Below are 20,760 nucleotides of genomic sequence, written 5' to 3'. Positions count from 1 at the left end.
CTATTTTGATAAATTGTATAGTATCAGCTGTCTAATAAAAAGATAGTTCTAACAATTTCAGCTGCTAACAACCATGATCCAGAGCCCAAGAGGAGCTGCAGGGCATACCATTCTGAGTGCATGGCACTTGGGCATGGTCATTCTCTCGTGCCTACTTGGGCATGGGTGTGCTCACTCTAGGGTTATATGGATACTGCATTTTTTGATGGAGTACACAACTTGATATTCATGCTGATTTCATGATCAAACATAACACATCGTAACACTTTCCATTTAAAAATATCACCAATTTCTGTGTGAAATACATAGGCTCCTCCAATCGCCAATCTCACCTCAAACCTGAGCTCCGACCTCTCCCTGAGTGCCACTCTGGCCTACAGAATCGAATTTCTTCTGGCTTGAAGACTACCTGACAAAGAGTGGATACTAGATCAATGCCTTTAAAGGACTCAAGGGGTGATTATTAGAATCTTACATGCTATACTGGCTCCCTATACCCGTTCTTGAAGGCAGGACTTTTTTCTTCTTTTTTTAAAATTGTGGTGTCCCTAGTGCTCAAAACACATCTATGCCCACAGTGGGTCGATTAATAAAATAGTTACTGCAGCTGTTAAAGTGAATGACAAAGGCTGTTCAATGTAATACACTAGACACATATTAAAAACACATCATGTGTTACCATATGATATACGCATGCATTTTAAGTAAAGTTATGGAATTATGTATAATGCAAAGGATAAAAGTAATTGAAGACTTAGGCAAAGAGCAAGTGTGTGTAAGAAAATAAAAAAGAGTCTCTAAGGTGGCCCCCAACAACCTCACCGTTGATATCCATGCTTTTGTGCAATTCCTTCCCCTTGAGTGTAAGCTGGACCTAGTGACTTCCTTCTAATCAATAGAAGACACCAACAGTGATGGGACATCACCTCAGAGATTAGGTCACAAAAAGACATTGACTTGCATCCTGCTCTTTCTCCATTGTTCTCTCACTTGCTTTTTCAACCTGCTGTGCTCAGAGCTGCCCTATGGAAAGGCCCCCTTGGCAAGGAACTGAGGGAGGACACTGAGGACCCCAATCCAATAAGCTGTGAAGTGCTGGATGCCATCAGCAACCCCGCAGTGAGCTTGGATCCTCCCTTCATCAAGCCTTCAGATGAGAACACTGCCCTGGCCAAAATTGAATCACAAACTTATGAGAAACCTTGAGGCAGAGGCACTCAACCAGACTGCACCCACAGGAGCTGTGAGATAATAAATGTTTGTTGCTTTTAAACCCTAACGTTTTGGGTCATTTGTTATGCAACAATAGACAACTAATATAGTCAGGAATAAAATGAACACATTCAAATATATATTGGTATTGTGTGGTTGATATACAATTGCTAGAAGCAAACCAAAATCTTCTAAGTTAATGGAGAACCAAAGCAAAGAGAGACAACACCATTTATAAGAAACATAGTGTCTGGACAAGAAATACAACTCAATTGTTTAGGAGAATCATAGCTTTTCTTCATTTTGGAGCTGGAAGAAATGTTTCCCATTAGTCCTCTTAAGGTGATCCCTGGGGATGGACCAGGTGATATCTTTAACATCATCACCACAATGAATCAATGATCCATGAGCTCACTCTCAGTTTACATGTAACATCTTTCCATATATGTCAATGGTGCTCAAGCTTTACTTGTGAGTGTTTTTATAAGAGGCTACAAAACCAGTGTAAACACACATTATTCTGATGGTCAGGCTTGACCCTAGTATAAAATTTAGAATATGCAGTTATATGGACGAATGGATGAATTCCAGCTCTATTTTTAATAAGAATTGGAGAGCATAAATTTCAAGGTTGTAACCAAAAGTAAGAACTAAAAGGAAAGATATTTTTTGTTGCAATTTTAAAAGAAATCCATACATTAAAAAAAAATCAATCTGGCAGAGGGTAGAATCAAGGTTCTTTTATTAAAATTAAGTACAATATTTGATGCTTTTGTGATACCAACCTAGGCAAGGTACCACATCAGGAAGTAGTTCTTTTTTGTTGTTTGTTTTTGTTTTGTTTGTTTTTTCATATTTTGTTTATTTTATTGAGGTCACTTTGGCTTATAACATGTAAATTTCGGGTGTACGTTATTATGTATCAGTTTCAGTAAAAGCTGTGTGTTCCCCACTAACAGTCTAGTTTTTACCCATCACTATATATGTGTGCCCCTTTACCCCTTTCACCTCGCCCTACCCACTTCTGCCCTGATGACCACTAACTTGTTCTCTTTGTCCATGTGTTTATCTTCCACATATGAGTGAAAGCATACGGTGTTTTTCTTTCTGTGACATTTCTCTTAACATAATACCCTCAAGGCCCATCCATGTTGTCACAAATGGCATAATTTTATCTTTTTTTATGGCTGAGTGGTATTCCATTGTATATATATACCACATCTCTTTTTTTTGACACTTTACTTTTCCTTTTTCTTCCCCCAAAGCCCCTCAGTACATAGTTGTGTGTTTTTAGTTGTGGGTCCTTCTAGTTGTGGCATGTGGGACACCGCCTCAGCATGGTCCGATGAACAGTACCATTTCTGCACCCAGGATCCTAACTGGCGAAACCCTGGGCCGCTGAAGCAGAGCGTGCGAACTTAATCACTCGGCCATGGGGCTGGCCCCTATTACAACATCTTCTTTATCCATTCATCCATTGATGGGCACCTGGGTTGCTTCCACGTCTTGGCTATTGGGAATAATGCTGCAACGAATGTAAGGGTGCATAAACTTTTTTGAATTGTTTATTTCATGTTCTTTGGATAAATACCCAGCAGTGGGATGGCTGGGTCATATGGTATTTCTATTTTTAATTTTTTGAGAAACCTCCATACTGTTTCATAGTGGCTGCACCAGTTTGCATTAAGAAGTAGTTCTTGAAAGTGAGGAAAAGTTGAGTAGCCCCTCCTCTGGCAGGTGTTCCAGCCAATGTCAACAACTAGTTATGATACACAGTCTTGTCTGTGAAGTACCATGGGTGCATGGATGGCCACCAAAGCTTTCTCGGCCCCATAGTGTCAGCGCAGTGAGTTCTCCCTGAAACTGCTCATTTTATCCTGACCTGGGACATTTCTATACAAGATGTTCACAAAGGGATACACCTTTCCCCTTTCCTTTCTAGTGGCATAAGTACCCTCAGAAAGACAATTTTTATTTTCTGCAACACCCACAAAAATTTTGAAACTGGAATCCTCATTCCATGTGCTGTTAAGGACTAGGTAATAATTTTTCAATTAAAAAGTTTTATTAAATCTGCTCTCCTTTCCTTTTAATCCCCTTTAGTTTTCTGCAAATATTATTCTTTCTGTCTAACCTATCTCCTTGATATATGTGATCTCCTGGAGTACTTCAAAAACAAACTTTCTGCTTCTGTAGCCTATTAGCAGAGCAAAACCTCATTTTCTACTCTGCCTTTTCCCCAATCTAACCAAAGGGGACAGAAAATCGTGGGGATTTATGGAGAGAGATTTGTCAGTCTTTTCTTATTTACTTGGACTGTGAGATAGAAATTGAATCTGGGGCACTCTCTTCAGGAGTGAGTTATTTGTTATCAAATAGGTTCGAGTTAGTGGATCAGACATGGATAAGGTGTTTCTGTTATAACCTTGTTAGGTGTGTTAGAGGGCTCTGAGTTCTAGAATAAGGATTTACTTTCTTGCCCAAATTTGGCTTTTATTTCTGAATACCTCATTTGAACACCCTTCTTCTGCTGGTGGTAAATGTCTTTTCACATAAAACTGAGCAATCATCTGAGACTGTTACTGCTGAATTGCTTATTGCAGCCATTTTAACAGACACAGCAAATGATCACATGATAGCCTCAGCAATTCTGATCATTATTGATTGAAAATGCATTCTACAAGAACCAATTAATAATGTTACGTCTGCTTTGCTGCTTGCCGAACTCACGTGACCCCGTTGAATGGTAATCGTGGCACTCCGGTGATGGAAGAATAATCAAACCTTAAAAGAAAAATGAAAACTATTTTAAACATGAATGTGGCATATGTTAATATAAATCAGTCATCCAAATTCCTTGCTTGACTCATCCAGTATTTAGGTAATGATTCCAGTCAGATATGGAAATGTTGAGGCCACCTGATATGACCCGAAATGTGACGAAGAACATTCATGTACGTGGAATAAAGGATTATCCAAAATAATTAAAATTCAACTGCAGCTACAGAATGAACATATTGCCTCCTATATTTCAGCACTGTTATATTTCTTCTTTTTATGGACTTGTTATTTAGTGACTAATCTGGATATTCAGTAATTTGTGGTAGAGCTCCTCATCATTAGTATGAGTTAACAAAACAGTTCTGTTGTCCTTAATAATTAGTTTGAATAGAAAATGAGGGAAAGACAACACATTTTGAAGGCCGCCCAACACTGCCTTTATATTTCTTTAATGTTTGTTAGCTAAATATGGAATTTTAATTTCCTCCCTAATTATCGAAGAATCTTTTGCTAAATGGGCATTTCCCCCAGGCACAATTGCTTATTTTCACCTCACTTTTTCTGAAATGTGTTATTTATGAACTTTCACAGTAGTTCACAAGCATTTCTGTGGCAAAGAAGTAAAAATTAACCAATATTAAACAGCAACGGAGGGTATTAAGTTTTCCACTGGGTACCTTCAATGATTTTATCTCGTTTGGTCCTCTCGATAGCCCTTCAAAAATGGGTCTAAGGGACTGTGTTTTGCAAGGAGAAAACAGCCTCGTTGAAGTTGTGACTTCTTCAGCATCCCATGTCTAGATGGATAAACTGAGATTCCAACTTAGGTCACATTCTAACGCCCACGATCATTGTGACAGAGCAGCACATTGTTTTGTTTATCCTGAATTGGCTTAGATTTGGCCATCTCAGCATTTCTTCTCAGTTTCCAGTTGGTGTGGGATAACTAATATTTCTTCTACCTTTACCTTATCATGGAGATGAGAGATATTTAAGCTCATATGCCTTTATCTCCCCTAGACTTTGCATTCTCTGGAAACCAGTTCCGTAGTAACCAAAATTCTTCTTATGTTAATATCAATGAGCATTTTTAACCCAAGTAGAACATCTGAAATTTGACTTAAAACTGTCTCTACAGTGTGTGTCTACAATCCAAATGGTTCTAACAAGCAAAGACTTCTCATTTTGGTCAAATTCTGCATTGCCAGCACAACAATGATGACTGTAATAATGGCAGCTACACCTTACTGATCATGAATGTATTCTACTCTTTCGTCTACTCAAAAGCATTGCTGGGTAGGTTGTGATTATCTAGATTTTTCAAATGAGAAAAATGTGATATGTCCTGGTTAAGTGGCCAGTGTTAATCTAATATTTTAAAACTTGCCCATCATTGCTTAACGTTTTCTGTTTTCCTGTATTATTATATGTAGTACTCTCTCCTAAGATTGGCCTTTGGTGTTGTATTTATTGTGTTAAGAATTGTTTGTTTGTTCTACTAATAATTCTACCAAGAATTATTATAGTGACTGCTGAAATGATTTTGAAATCAGTAGTAATTCTTTACATGAAAAGAATTTTGAAAATCCACAATCCTTCATCAACATCCTACTAAGAAATTGAGATAAGGAAGATCTCAGTCTTGCTAGTCACGCAAAGGGAAACAGACCCTTAGGCTTCATAATCTATCGTTCCCTTTGCGGTTCCTGCTGCATACCTTGAGAGGGTCCTTTCTGGATTCCCTGACAAGTATTGCTCAGAAAATGTTTTCCGGGTAGTTCTGTGTCCTCCACAAATCCCACACACTAGCCAGCACACTATGGTGCCGCTCACATGGATAACCAACTCTGAGGAGAATGATGTGTGAACTTAGATGAAAACAAATGAAAATGCCATCTGCTTTGTGGTTAGATTAATCTCACTATGATCAACCATCACGTATGGGGATCTATCTATAGCTTTAAAAGGTGACCTCGATTCAGCCCAAGTATTGATGATGACAAGTCTATAAACAGACAAAGCTTACTCCAAATTGCCATTTACCATTGAAAAATCTTGAAAATGGAATGTTATCTGAAGACTTATTTGAGATGGCTAAACATAATACTTTAGATACAGAAGGTACTCATAGCCAGTGATCTTCCAAGACTTCAATTGCACAATGCCAATTTCTACACAAATTTATCCATTTTACCCATGCATGAATTTTAAGTAAATTATTAAACATATACAACAAAAGAAAGTAAAAATTATGGAGTAAAATACATTCTTCCCATGCTCTATTGGAGCAGGTTTTGGGACCTCTCTTCCTTTCCAGTAGAGAGACCGTTGCCTAATCTGAACTTTTGCCTCCACAAATTAACTTATAGAGCTTACATAGAGCTTAAATATAAAAGCCATAATTCGGTATTTTTAGTTCTAATCTTACCATGTTAGGTAAACTGTGGGTTTTCCCTATGAAAGTAAGGAGATAAGCCTTTTATTTTAGATTCCCCAAACTGTGATTTAAATTTGATTGAAACAAAAATGTCCTTATTAATACCATGCATCACCCATACAAGTTCTGTTGAATGTGTACTATGCCCTTCTCAAAGAGATGAACCAGCCAGAAGTTGGGAAAAAGAAAGGTACATGAATGATATTTCTTTGCCAGTTCATATTGCCCACTTCTAAATCGTATCCTCTTGTCTTCTGCTGCAAGAACGAAAGGGGAGAGAGAAATTCAGGAAGCAAGGAAACTGCAAAAATTGGAAGGAAAAGAACAGAGAAAGAGGAGAAGAGAGAGGAATGAAAACAGATGAGGACACTTGTGAGGACACTGTAAGGACATTATTTATTCTCAGGTAGGGCAAAGTGGAAGCCAATTAGGCCACCAGAGACCCAGAATGCCTCTTCCTTCCCTTTAGCAACGTTTAATGAGCTGATGGCTTTTTCTTAGCTCAGTGGGGAAGCCAGTTGTGTCAGTTGCCCAAACTGCTATTGAAAACTATTTCCTGGAGGAATCTGGAACACGTCTCTATTTGAAGAGCTTCATAACTGCGACAGTGACAAATATTCCTTGCAGGACATTGAGAGACGGTGGAAAACTGAAAATTCAGGGTTTTGTGGTTCACCCACTGCAGAATATACACCTATTGATTTTTCTTTTCTTCTAAGAAAATGTCCCTATGATACGTTCTGCCTGCAAAATTGGAAAGTGTGGCTCTTTTAGTTTACTTTAGTTTTTGATTTGATTTGATTTAGTTTCCCAAGGAAGACTGATCCATGGATTCCACTGGAGATTAATAGTTTTCACACCAAGTGTAAAGTTCCTATAAATTATCTTGGATTTAAGACTATTGGCATTTCTGACACATGAATGATATAAACATTCCAAGGAGGATTTATGCTTTTCTTCCTCCCAAGTTTCAGAGAGAAAACAATTACCAAGAGCTAGGAAATGGTAATAATAAACTTTACTATATATACATATTTTGGGATATTTTACATATGCCTTTTGCTGAGGAAGATTGGCCCTGAGCTCACATCTGTTGCCAATCTTCCTCCTTTGTTTTTCTTCCTCCCCAAAGCCCCAGTACCTAGTTGCATATCCTAGTTGTAGGTCATTCTAGTTCCTCTATGTGGGATGCCACCACAGCATAGCTTGATAAGTGGTGTGTAGGTCTGCGCCCAGGATCTGAACTGGCGAACCCCAGGCCATTGAAGCAGAGCACACAAATTTAACCACATAGCCATGAGGCTGGCCCCCCGCTATGTTTTTAATGACAATTTTTTTCTCATTTTCATTAAAGGAGAATAAACCTCATGAAAATGATCCATATATTGATGCTATTCACATCTTTATCATCATCATTATCACGAGTTATTTTGTGAGGCAAATTTAACTATTTATCTATCATCTTTCCATATCTATAGCTACATATATATAGATATATAGAGAGAGATGCCTATGTTATTCTTAGTCCCTTTTTTGGTGGTTGAAAAAAATCAACAAAAATTAATTTTCTTGTATTTTAAGTACAGTTTTTAATGTATCACAAATATATTTGATAAATATTAATTTTAAACATGTGATTTCTGGCCTATGAAAATCATCTTTTGATAGCTGTTTTTAAATGTCTATTCTCTTGATGCCAATTGAGATCTAAATGAGAAAATAAACCAAAAAAAATCTAGAATAGTTATCTCAAGACAAGTATTTACAGCCCTTTAAATCATTATCTACATGAAGAATTGCCCAGAAAGGAGCAGCAGCCACTGAATGTAAAGTAAGGGGTTTCTGCAGTGGTTACATTTTACAATTCCCCTTTGACGCCTGTCTAACTCCTAGTGTGAAATAACTTTTGGCTCTTTATTAGCTAACTTGAGTATATTTTGTGATCTAATGAAGTAAATTCTCCTAGGAGTTTAGGATCCAGAAACTATTCTTGGTACTTTGAAATCTCTTTGGAGCGATATATGGTTATTTCATCCAGGATTACACTTTTTAAAAGGGGAATGCTACCAAGTTAACTTTTCTAAGTGTGCCAGAGAGAATGAAAGCTAACTCAGGAAAGTGACAAGAAGCTTGGAAAAAGTGATTTTATTTTAATCCTAGGTCTTCTTAAATAATTTTTAGAACAACCTTGGAAAAATCATTTAACATCTTTTCCCTTATTCATGAAACAGAGTAGCATTGTACTTATTTTACAGCACAAGAATTTTTGTGAGACTCAAAAATGTTGATACTATAAATCAGGATGAAAATAAAAACTGTCTCATGTTTTATACCTTAAAAAGTTAGAATTTGTTGAAAATTAAGTAGTTTTTAGTTTCTTCTCCTTTGTATTACATGGGGATTTGTGGTTACAAAAAAAAATCATAAACTTTTAGAACTGGAAAGACCTTAGAAATAATCTATTTTACAAAGAGGAAATTAGGAGCAAAATAAGCAAAATGTCATTCCCCAATCCATACGGAGAGTTGAAATGTAGTCTGTATAAGGTTGTTGACTTCCAACTGAATTTACCCTTTTTAGTTGAAATAAGATTGAAAATCATAAGCACGCACCACATGCCTTTTCTGAGCACATGCTACCCCTACCTTATGATTTGGAGTTTGGCATGATAGAATCTTCCATGTTCCTAGGTGATGATGCCTTCCTGGCAGTAGTCTGTTGGTCTAAGAATATAGATGATGGTGATGATGATGATAAAAATAGCCATCACTTCTTCAGTGCTTACCACAAGCCATACACTCTTTGAAGCCCTTCAGATGCGTAAGTTTGTTTAATCCTCACAACGCTTTGGCATACCTACTACATTATCTCCATTTTCCGAATGGAGAGACTGAAATAGAGAGGTTAAGAACTTTATCAAAGATCACACATTTGGTAAGGGGCAGAGCTGTCATTCAGATGGCTCCAGAGTCTGTGCACTCTATAGGAAGACACTAAGTTAGGGCAGTCACGGTCCAAACTCCTTACACGGTGGACCTCAAAGCAGTATTGGAAAGAAAAATATGTAATATTCAGAAGTGCTTAGTGCTTTCTTATTTTTTCTCTTGTTTTCATTCATTTAACCTGTATTCACGACCACCTCCTCTGGGCCTGGCTCCAGGTTCTGAGGCTCACAGGTAGTGAACAAAAACTAAACATGAACCCCAACCCAACAGAACTTACCTTCTCACAGAGAGAAGCAGAAAATAAAGAAACGAACGAACAAGTGCTTATACAACAGAGCGCTATAAGTGCTCTGAAGGAAAGCGTGGGATGCAGTGCCCGAGATCCCTCCTTTGGGAGGAGACGTGGAGGCTGAAGACTGAATGGTGAGACAAGCCAGCCACGTAAAGATTTAGGGCAGGAGTGTTCTTGGCCCAAGGAGCAGCTATGGTGAAGGCATGTGGCAAAAAGACACTTGTTGCGCTGGAGGAACAGAAAGCTGGCCTCTGTGGCTGTGCATGAAGGAGCCGGCTGGAAGGAGAATAGGGAGATGAATATGGAGAGGTAGGCTGGGCCAACAAATTTGGATTGTCCTGTGACTGGAAGTCGCTGGAGGGTTTGAAGTAGGAGAAACGTGATTTGATCCTATGTTCTAAAACAGAGATCGGCAAACCTTTTCTGTAAAGGACCAGATGGTAGCTATTTTAGGCTCTGTGAATTCTATTGTGTGGACTCCATGGTGACTACTCAGCTCTGTAGCTGTGGTGTGAAAGTAGCCAGGGGTGATACATAAACGACTGGGTATGGCTGTGTTCCAGTAAAATGTCACGTACAAAATAGTTTGCTTCCCTCTACTAAGAGCTCACCCTGACTGTCATATGGGTATGATGAAGATTTGATAATTATAAAGAATCAGAATCCCCTCTGTAGTTCACACAGGCATTCCCTCAGGGTGGGGTCATGTTCAAAGAAATGCCAATCCCACCGCAAAACGTACTTGTAAATGTTTGCAGAGGTGCCTCAAAAAATGCCAGGAAGATTTTCATTTATGATCAACAAGCTGTCCTGAAAATCCTCGTTTATCGTTGTTTTTCACTCAGATTTTTCTTCCTTTCTCCAAATTTCTTCAAACTCACCACATCCAGCCCTCACTCACTCTGCTCTTTTCTCCCATTAATTCTTCGGAATCTACTATTTCTTTTTGTGCCAAGAGTTTTCAGTGTTCATTGACCCTCCCACTTTTTAAATTTTCCGTAATCTTCAACATGTCTACTTTTCCTCCTTTCCTATTTTAATTTACATTGACTATAACTCTCATTAATCCCTTGTAAACAACCTTAACTTCCTTGCTACTCTTCACCAATGTTGTTTTCACTAGCCAAATTCCAAACTTGGTTAAACCCAACTATTTGTGTATTAAAAGTCACAAGAAAATGACGTGCAAACTGGCTTCCTGAGCTCAGTCTAAACCCACGCCGACGCCTCTCACCCGATGGTCTACGTCCCCCTGACGCTCGCACCTTTCCCTTTGTGGTTTGCTTGTTCACTTTAGAAACAGCAATTTTATGCCCTTTCATCTCTCTTCTACCTCCAATATCCCCTCATAGTTAAAAATTCTAGCTAATGACATTGTCACATATTTTATTGAGAAAATAGAAATTCTCAGAAGGAAGCTTTCTCTTTTTCCCACCAGCAAATCCACCTGGACACTTCTATCTCTATACACACGCTCTACCTTCCCTTCCCTCCTGTGACTGTGGGTGAAGGGCTCCAGCTCCCACAAAGGCGATGCCTTCGCTGGCCTTCTGGATCCCATCCTCCTTCACTTCTTAGAATTTTAGCTGACAAATGATGCCCCTTTTTTTGCACTTCAATTTCTCTTCTAGATTATTATCCTCTTGCATTAATATTTCACATCTTAAGAAAACCCTCTCTTAAGCACACTGACACACATCTTCCTACGGCTAGTGTTCTATTTCTCCTATTCTTCATTCTATGTTTTCTTTACAACCCACTCCCTTTGGGCTTCCATTACCATCAATCTACTGAAACTCTCCTTGTTGAGTCCACCAATGACCTTCCCGTTATTCAATCCAATGGTAGCTTCTCTGATGTTGTCAAACTTTATCTCTCAGAAGTATTTAACATCATTCGTCACTCCCTTCTTGAAAATGTTCTTTTCTATGACATCACAGTTTCACGGTTTCCTGTTTCTTCACTGACAACTGTGTTCTTCGATGTCTAAACTGTTGTCTTTTCCTTCTATGCTTGGCACCTTAATATTTGGGTCTCAGAGTTTAGTGCTAGGCCCTCTACATATCTGTATCCAAAATTTCTCCCTGGCATATCCCATCCATCACTGAGGTTTCAATACTAACTATATGTTCATGACTCCAACATCTAAATCTTCAGCCCAACCTTTCCAGACTCATGTGATCACCTACCTATTTGACATTGCTCCCTAGATGTCTAATAGAGAGCTCAAATTTAGCATCACCAAAAGGAAACTCCTGTTGATTCTTTTATCCTTAATTTGTTTACCTCCTATCTTTCCATCCACTCTGTTGCTCAAGAATAAAGTCTAGAAACTATCTATGATGCTTCTTTTACCTTCAGTTTCCATATCCAACCCAACAGAGTCAGTTTTATCTCCAAAATAGACCTGATATTGGTCCACTTTTCTTTTCACCTCTACTGCGGTCTTCATACTCCACATCACCATCCTCCCACATCACCATCATCATAGCATGGAATGTTACAAACTTCCTGATTGGTGTTCTTGTTTCCACTTTCACCCCAATTAATCATTTAAAAAAATAAGGTAGGATGCCTTTTTGGTAACCTAAAGCAGATCACATTTTATTCCTGCTCAAAATCTTTCCATGGCTTCTATTATCTTTAGATTCAAATGAATCAAATTGAAATCCTTCATCATAACCCGTAATGCCCCTCTTTTCGCTCCATCTTCATCTCATTTGTTCTCCCTCTCACCCACTACATTCCAGTTAATAGGTACTGTGTGTCTCGTATCATTGTCTTGTCACCTTCTGGCCAAGGCTTCTTCAGACCACCCAATCTAAAGTAGTTAATTCTTAGGTAATTTTTAATATCATTACTTTTCTAGGAACTTTTGATCATGTCTGAAATTATTTTTTTTAAACAAGCACAGCAGAGTGGGGACCACATCTGTTTAGTTTCACCACTGTCTCCTAGTACCTGGAACTGTCTAGCACAAAGTAAGGATTCAATAAATATCTGTTCAGTATATGATCCCTGTCACTCTCTTCAATTCTTTAATGCTGCATCTCTTATCTTTATCTTTAACCTGCACAATAAAGGCCCAGGAATTGGTCAGGCAGAGACACACTTCTCCTCTGTAGTCAGAAGGTAAGAACAGTCCATGATTACATTAATATATATATATATATATTTTTTAAAGATTTTATTTTTCCTTTTTCTCCCAAAGTCCCCTGTTACATGGTTGTGTATTTTTAGTTGTAGGTCCTAGCTGTGGCATGTGGGATGCTGCCTCAGCATGGCCTGACAATTGGTGCCATGTCCGCGCCCGGATCTGAACCGGTAAAACCCTGGGCCACTGAAGCAGAGCACTCAAACTTAACCACTCGGCCATGGGGCCAGCCCCTGATTACATTAATATTTTATAGCAATAATTAATAATAAAGCCGCTTTTATTGAGTTTTCCAATGCCTTTTATTTTTTTCATGTATTGTCTAATTTACCCTTCCGACCACCTTGGAAAGTATATTATTATAAAGGAACACTGTTTTTTGCCTGTCTGTTATCCCTTCCTTAAGGGAGCACCCCATCCTTATTCTGCAGTAATTCTGCTGGAAACTTGTGGTCAAGTGGAATTGATCTTGCTTCCCTGGACCGAATGCTGGACCCATGACCTGGACAATCAGAGTTCTCCCTCTCCCTGGAAACCAAGATTGGCTCAGGGCTGGTCACATAATTGAAGCATGACTAATTACTCCTCTCTGGGAGTTTAAGAGTAGGAAAGTTGCTGTAATTTTCTCTGACAGTTCCAGAATTATATAGGACATTACAGCTCATGGTACCAAAAAAAAGAGCTAGCAACTTTCCCACCATGTGTATAGGGCCTGGCTTCTGGCTGGGAATGAAGCCAACGTGGAGAAACACTCGTGACTGATGGAGAGAGAGAGAAAGAGCCATTGTTTGAGCACAAGGGTACTGCGTGAATAAGTTACCACTGACAATCTTTAGCACTTTGCAATAACCCACCTCGTAAGTTCCTTTTTATGCTTAAACTAATTTGAATTGCATTTCTGAAACTTGCATCCTATACGATCTTAACTAATTCAATTATTTTTCTCATTTTACAACTGGAGAAAATGAAGCTCAGACAAGTTAAGAAACTTTCCAGAAAGGAAATATTTGAGCATAAATTTCTGACTTCTGGTCCTGAGCTCTTACTTATTATGCTGTATTTCAATATATGAGCACACTCAGGAAATCTTCATGAATTACACCCTGAACTTTCATCTTCATGGAATACTCCTTTCAAATTTTGATTCTAATGGTAAATAGAATAGATCTAATGTGGATTAGCATTTCAATTGTTTTGATGATTTTTGAGATTTTTTTCAACTTTAAATAAAATGTTTTAATGGAATTTTTTCCTCTGGTGTATATCCAAATTTCTGCATAGGAAAAAATATATTATCTTAGCATAATGCTCTGAATTTTATTTTTGTTTTTTATTCTCATTTTTTCAAATCCATTATTTAGTCACTGGAATGAAGTTCAACTAAATGATGAAATTGAAAGCAATTGAAAATTATGTAGAATTATATAGATGTCAAGATGTTCATAAAATTTGAAAATCAATACTCACAATTTAAGTAAATGTGCAAAATGGATTATGAAGAGAGTGTACTATCTTTTAGGAAAGTAAAATATAAAAAGCTACCCTCTCCTAATATTGGTTGCATTCCAAATTACATAGAATGAACATGAAAGACTAATGGACTCATAGGTAGAAAAAATGAAAAGTACTTAAATTCTCATTTCACACTACTGATAAGTATTCCAGAACACACAAATAAGCAAAATCAACATTAGCTAATGCAAGAATGATAATGAACAAACTAAAATATTCTTTGACTTATAGGAGAGGAGAATTTAAAGGTCATGAGTACTAAGGGCCAGCCCAGTGGTGCAGTGGTTAAGTGGCCCAGGGTTTGCTCATTCAGATCCCGGGTGTGGACTTACACACCCCTTTTCAGGCCGTACTGTGGCAGGCGTTCCACATATAAAGTAGAGGAAGATGGGCACGGATGTTAGCTCAGGGCCAATCTTCCTCAAAAAAAAAAGGTTACGAGTACTAAATTGCACGACAGGTGCAGCCTCATCCTATATCATTTTGCTTTTTATAGATGGTTATACTGTCCACTCAGTTAATCAGATCAGAAAACGTGGCCATTTTAGATTCCTCCCTATTTTTGGTTCACCTTCCCTGAAATATGAGAAGAAAAGAACACATGCGAAGTTGGAGAGGAGAGTCCCATTGCAAAGGCCTTGAGGTAGAAAAGAGCTTGGCTTCTTTGAAGAACTGAAAGAAGACCAAAATGGCTATAGCAAGCAAGGATGGAGGAGTGGCTAAAAATGAGGTTGGTGAGATAGGAGAGAACCTCCCTTGTAAGGTCTTGTGGGTCTTGGTGAATTATATGGAGTTTCCTTTGAGTCCAGTGGGAAACCTTTGGATAGTCTTAAACAAGCAAGCACACACTATGAGATGGAGTTTTGTTGTACCTCTTGAGTAATGGGGAACCAAGAATCGGTTTTAATTAAGGATGCACTCTCGTGGTTGGATGAAGAGTGGAATACATGCGAAATGGGACTGGAGGCAAAGACATCGATTGGGAGGATATTGTAGTTGTGCAAGCAACAGATGATGAGGCTGGTATTTGTATGGAAGGAGGAATAAGAAATATCTAGGGGTGAAAGCACTTGAAATTTTGTGATTAATTTTCTGAAGGAGGGTGTAATAACGGAGATGAAGCAGTATAGCATAATGATAGGTTTTATTATGACATGGTGAATGGTACTGCCATGAGTTGATATTAGAGAATTAAAATGGTACAGCAGGTTTGGAGGAGGTCATTATATTATTTCCTGGATTATTGAAGTTTGAGATATTGTAGGATATCCAAATGGATATGTATAGATGGAAGTTGGGTAGAGAAATGTAAAACTCAGAGAAGACCAAGCTAGAGTGGCAGATTTCAGAGTCATCATCCTATATATGCGTCACTTCAAATCATGAGTGAATATGAAGTTATTTGTAAAAGTGTGTAGAATGAGAAGAAAAGCAGAACAAGGGCTGAATCCTGAAGAGCATCAGCATTAATTGGTGGATAGAGAAGTATCCTGCATTTGAGGCTGAGAATGAATGGTAAAAGAAGATAAGTAAACTTGAGTGATGCCAAGATAGAAGAAAGTGAAAGGAATATTTGTGTGATAGTACTTCTAGCAAATGCCACAGAAGACCCCATCGAGATCATTTAAGTGTTCCGTAGAGTTGGCAGCAACAGGAACAATCATGATATTTTTCTGAACAGAGATGCTGTAACAGTGGAGCAGAATCTTGATTGCAGTGGAATTAGGAGTGAAGAGAGGAAAGGAAGCAAGTATACTAAACAAGGATCAATCTTCATGAAGTGAAGGATAAGAAAGAGAGAGCATGGTGGTTGACAACGGTGACACAAATGTTTTATCTTTTTAATTATGGAAGATATTTGAGGCTGTGTAAACACAAAAGAGAAAACATAAGAAAAAAGGAGAGACTGACGATAAAGGAGATAATCTATTAAGCATGATCCAAGAGAAGTAGCAAATGGTTGGGACCAAGGTCCCTGGGGAGAATGGCAAAGAACATTGATGTGGAAGTAGAAGTTAATCATAGAGTAACGTCGAAGGGCTAGCAGTCCGAACTCCTCACCATGGCATCTAAGAATTTACAATGTGTCCCCAGACCACCTTAAAGTCTCACTTTCCATCACTCTGTCCTCCACAAATTTTCACCTCTTTCCTTATCTGCACAATCTGCTTTAACCACCAGAGAACCAAGCCTCCAGAAACATCACACACTTCCATGTTTCCTATGCTGACTTCTTTATCTTGTTTCTCCTTAACTGCCTACCCCATTTCTACCCTTACCCCAGCTTTGCTTAATACCCATCCCCTCGCTGGAGGAGGGGTCGCATGGAGCAATATCCTGGTCATCCTTCAGTCCCATAAAAATGTTCTTTCCAGTGGCTCATCTAGATGCATATGAAAAACGAATACTTCCTTTCCCACATTCCCCTAGATTTGCAGACTATTCTTTCTGATGTTTGCATACCTTGCTAGAATGGGATTTCCATGAGGTCAAGAGGCATGCTTTCTTCATCTCTGAACCTTTGTGTTTAGTACAATGCCTGGAACTCTTTACATTTATAGCAGTTTTTACATTTTGTTGAATGACTGGGTGAAAAGCTGCAGCATCTGTGTTCAAGATGGAAGCCTTGATGTCTCCTCTTAAAATTATTCCTCTAACTATTTAGACATATTCTACAGCTTGGAAACAAAAAAAAATCTTACTAATATTTAGATCCCCTTGGAATTCTACATGATGGATGATCCTCTCTTGCGTCTTCTCATATTACTTCATGACATTGAGTTGAATAACAGCAGCGTATGTTTAATTAATAAAATATGCAAATAGTTTGTGTCATCTTTCAGCTTACAAATCAGAATGAATAATTGTTATGTTTAAAGTATTTGGTTGTGTATCTTTCTTCAAATGACTCTTGCCTCAAAAATTAGCTATATATCTGACAGCTCTGTCTACTGCTCAAAAGTTCATCGCCAGGCATACAGGTACCAGTAAGAATAGACCTTCCTTGCCATACGTTAGATCCTCAGACCTTATTCATCTTACAGCTGAAAGCTTATACCCTTCCCCAACCTCTCCCTATTTTCTCCACCCCCAGCCCCCAGCAACTAGTTTTCTAATCTCTTTTCTATGAGTTTGACTTCTTTTTTAAGATTCTGCACATAAATGATACCACACAATGTTTGTCTTTCTCCATCTGGCTTATTTCGCTTAGCATAATGCCCTCAAAATTCATCCATGTTGTTGCAAATGGCAGGATTTCCTTCTTTCTCATGGCTGAATAATATTCCATTGTGTGTATATACCTCATCTTCTCCATCCATCATCCATTGACAGACACATGGTGACTGTAGTTGATAGCACCATACTCTATAGTTGAAGTTTGCTAAGTGAACAGAACTTAAATGTTCTCACTAAAAAAAGAGAGAGGTAAGTATGTGAGGTGATGGATGAGATAATTACTTCGATGGAGGGAGTCCTTTCATAATGTATACATATATCAAATCTTCATAGTGTACACTTTAAGTATCTTGTAATCTTTTTGTCAATTATACCTCAATAAAGCTGGGAAAAATCTGAAAAAAAGAATAAACTTTCCATCTAAGGAAATTGCAGTCCAGTACATAACACTAGGAAATAACGTGGAAGTGTTCTATTTAGTACAAATTTTGCTACAGAGCAAAGGGTTCCAATTCTAGATTGTTGCCCTGGAGTTTCTTTGTTGGGGAGCTTCCTCAGATGGTTGGGAGTCCTTGTTGGACTTTTCTGATTCCCCATTTAGTTGTTGAGGAGAAGACATATGAAATGTGGGTTGTGACAGGACATCCTGGAGGGGAGTTGGCACCTCCATCTGCCTTTGCGTAGTATCTTGCATGCAGGGCAAGAGAAGAGGCCAGAATACTCCAACACTCTGTGGTCTTGCAAGGGACAAGGTAAAGTTCCTGCTCTTCTGTCCGCTACTTTCTTTGTTCTTTGACAAGTGGTTGGAATACTAACTCGATTGGCTCAGACTTAGGACACATCTTATTGGCCACATTTACCTATTAAATAAGTATGTCTCATTGGCTTCCTACTCCATAGAGCTGGCTAGACAAGAAAGCCAGCAGTTATCTATCTTCGCTCACTTCTTTTCTTTGCATGTCAACATTGATTACTTTAGTTTCTTGTGGCCATGTGGTGGTAAGATTCATTCCTGGAGGAATAATAGATTCCTCCTGGGTCCAGTTTAGCCCACCTGCACAGTTCAGTTTACCAAATAACTGGGTTTTGTGGTTTACCCTACTTAATAATTAAGTGGCATTTGACTTCCCTTTCATTTGTGCCATTTGACTTCCCTTTCATTTGTGCCACTTAGGTATCCCCTCACAGAAGGGACGGCTGGGTCATGACAAGATCCAGGTGTCCCTTGGAACTCTAGACAAAATCACATTGTCTTGAAACCACCCTCTATAGCTTTAAATGCTCCCCTATCAACGGGAAGCAAAAAAACAGATATTTGGTTATAGGTCTACGAATACTGATGTCATTGCATAATCACAACAGCTAGACTGATACACAGTCCATTTTTTCATCTGTCAGATTTTTTCACGTTACATATGACTGATTTGATCATGATCAGCAACTTATATGGGATTCTTCTCCCATACCCATTGCAATAGATTAACAAATATGACCCAATTGAACTGAGTCCCTACACGGAAGTCAGGTCACACTTGCAGACTGTCCTCACACTTGTCATGGGACAGAAGCAGTTACCTGAAAGCCTTTTACAGCGAAGGGAATGGGAATTGATTATCTCTCTTCTGGGAGCAACTGGTAAAAATTGGAGTAATTATTTTATCACATATAACAAAAGCTCTTGAACAGAGCTTTTATTACACTTTAGAGATAATTATCAAGGAAATGCTAAGCTTTCTTCACTAAAGACTTGTAGAAATTATCTTGCTTAGACAGAGCTCTTGCAGAAATAAACAGCATTGCCTTTATGAAATTCTATGTTTCCTTTCAACACTGTAATACTATGCCACATTAATACTTTTATGATTACATTTGATATTACATTTACCATGAAAAATTATAACTTCAAAAACCTATTTTGGGGCCAGCCCTTGTGGCCAAGTGGTTAATTTTGACGGGCTCTGCTTTGGTGGCCTTTGGTTCCTTTGGCACAGACCTACACCACTTATCGGTGGCCATGCTGTGGCAGCAGCCTACATACTAAATAGAGGAAGATTGGCACAGATGTTAGCTCAGGGCTAATCTTCTCAGCAAAAAAAAAACAAACAAAAAATCCCCATATTTTCCCCAAATATTTGCAGTAATGGGGATCTGAAATCTGTGTAATCCTTCCCTGATGGTTCCATTACCTGAAGTGCTCAATAAACCAACTGTCACATTATGCTGATGACTTGATCAACAAAACCACTAACTTTACAAAATGTACAGGTTTATATGTAAATGGAGAGAGACTGTGGATCCAAGATGTTTTAGCCTCTTCATGTGTGTGTGTGTGTGTGTGTGTGTGTTTGGGAGGTGGGAGGATGATGATCATAAACTTCCACAAGCCATTTATACTGTATCTAAAATAAGAGGTCTGTTTGATTGACACAAATATGTAAAACACACTTCAGGTTTATCTTTGTTTTCTTGGAAAAGAACATACCTGCCTTAGTTTTTGCAATCTTTGAAGTATTTCTTTTCAGAGAGTTAATCACATTTTATGATTGTGTGGTGGCTTTGCAAATTTGCAAGTGGTTGTTACAAATTGTACATTTCACTTCAATTCCAAACCTCAAATCATACATAATCTCTTGGGTTATTCTTATTCTGCAACTTAGCATTTTCTAAAGATTTCCTGCTTTACAAATGCATGGGTGCTTAATATCATGAGAAAAAGTTTTCAGTAAGTTAGATAAGAAGATGAGTAGCATTAACACAACCTTTTGCCATTTGAACCTCTGTTGATTTTATGAAGTCCTTTTGTGCTCATAAACAAAACACTATTGTACTTATCAAATATTCACTTGACTTTTTTCATATCCTCTTCAGCAAAATTTGAAACAATATTCCTTGAGGTTATATAACTTTTTCATACTTAACGTGATATAGTCCAAATATAAAGTTTTTAAACTTCCAAATATTATATTACAACAATCGGTATGACTGAGAAACAAATATAAATAATTCATATGCATGCATATGTATGTATACATGTGATAGATTTATAAAATGATATGAAAATATAGAGATTCTTTGTGCCAATCTGGTGAGTAGGTATACAGTCAGAGAAATGATTTAAATCAATATTATCTTTCCTAACACAAAATCTTACCCAAATCCAGATGATATATTTGGAATGCTGGAAGAAAAAAATGACTATTTGTTTTCTTACATTTGTACACTATCCAGTTCAAGATTGGAAGCAAAAATT

General features: G+C 38.1%; 1 long non-coding RNA gene across 1 annotated transcript; it reads right to left on the bottom strand.

The window, feature by feature from the left end:
- Positions 1 to 2,839: 2,839 nt before the first annotated feature.
- On the bottom strand, positions 2,840 to 4,800 carry LOC138921029 (uncharacterized). The gene is made up of 2 exons (XR_011433193.1): positions 4,671 to 4,800; positions 2,840 to 3,996 (listed from the first exon to the last, which is right to left on the bottom strand). It is a non-coding gene; the product is annotated as an uncharacterized lncRNA (long non-coding RNA).
- Positions 4,801 to 20,760: the final 15,960 nt, after the last annotated feature.

The sequence above is a fragment of the Equus caballus genome, chromosome 27 (genome assembly GCF_041296265.1).
Source record: "Equus caballus isolate H_3958 breed thoroughbred chromosome 27, TB-T2T, whole genome shotgun sequence".
Lineage (NCBI taxonomy): Eukaryota > Metazoa > Chordata > Mammalia > Perissodactyla > Equidae > Equus > Equus caballus.
Note: the sequence above shows the minus strand (reverse complement) of the source record. Positions and strands in the feature narration are given on the sequence as shown.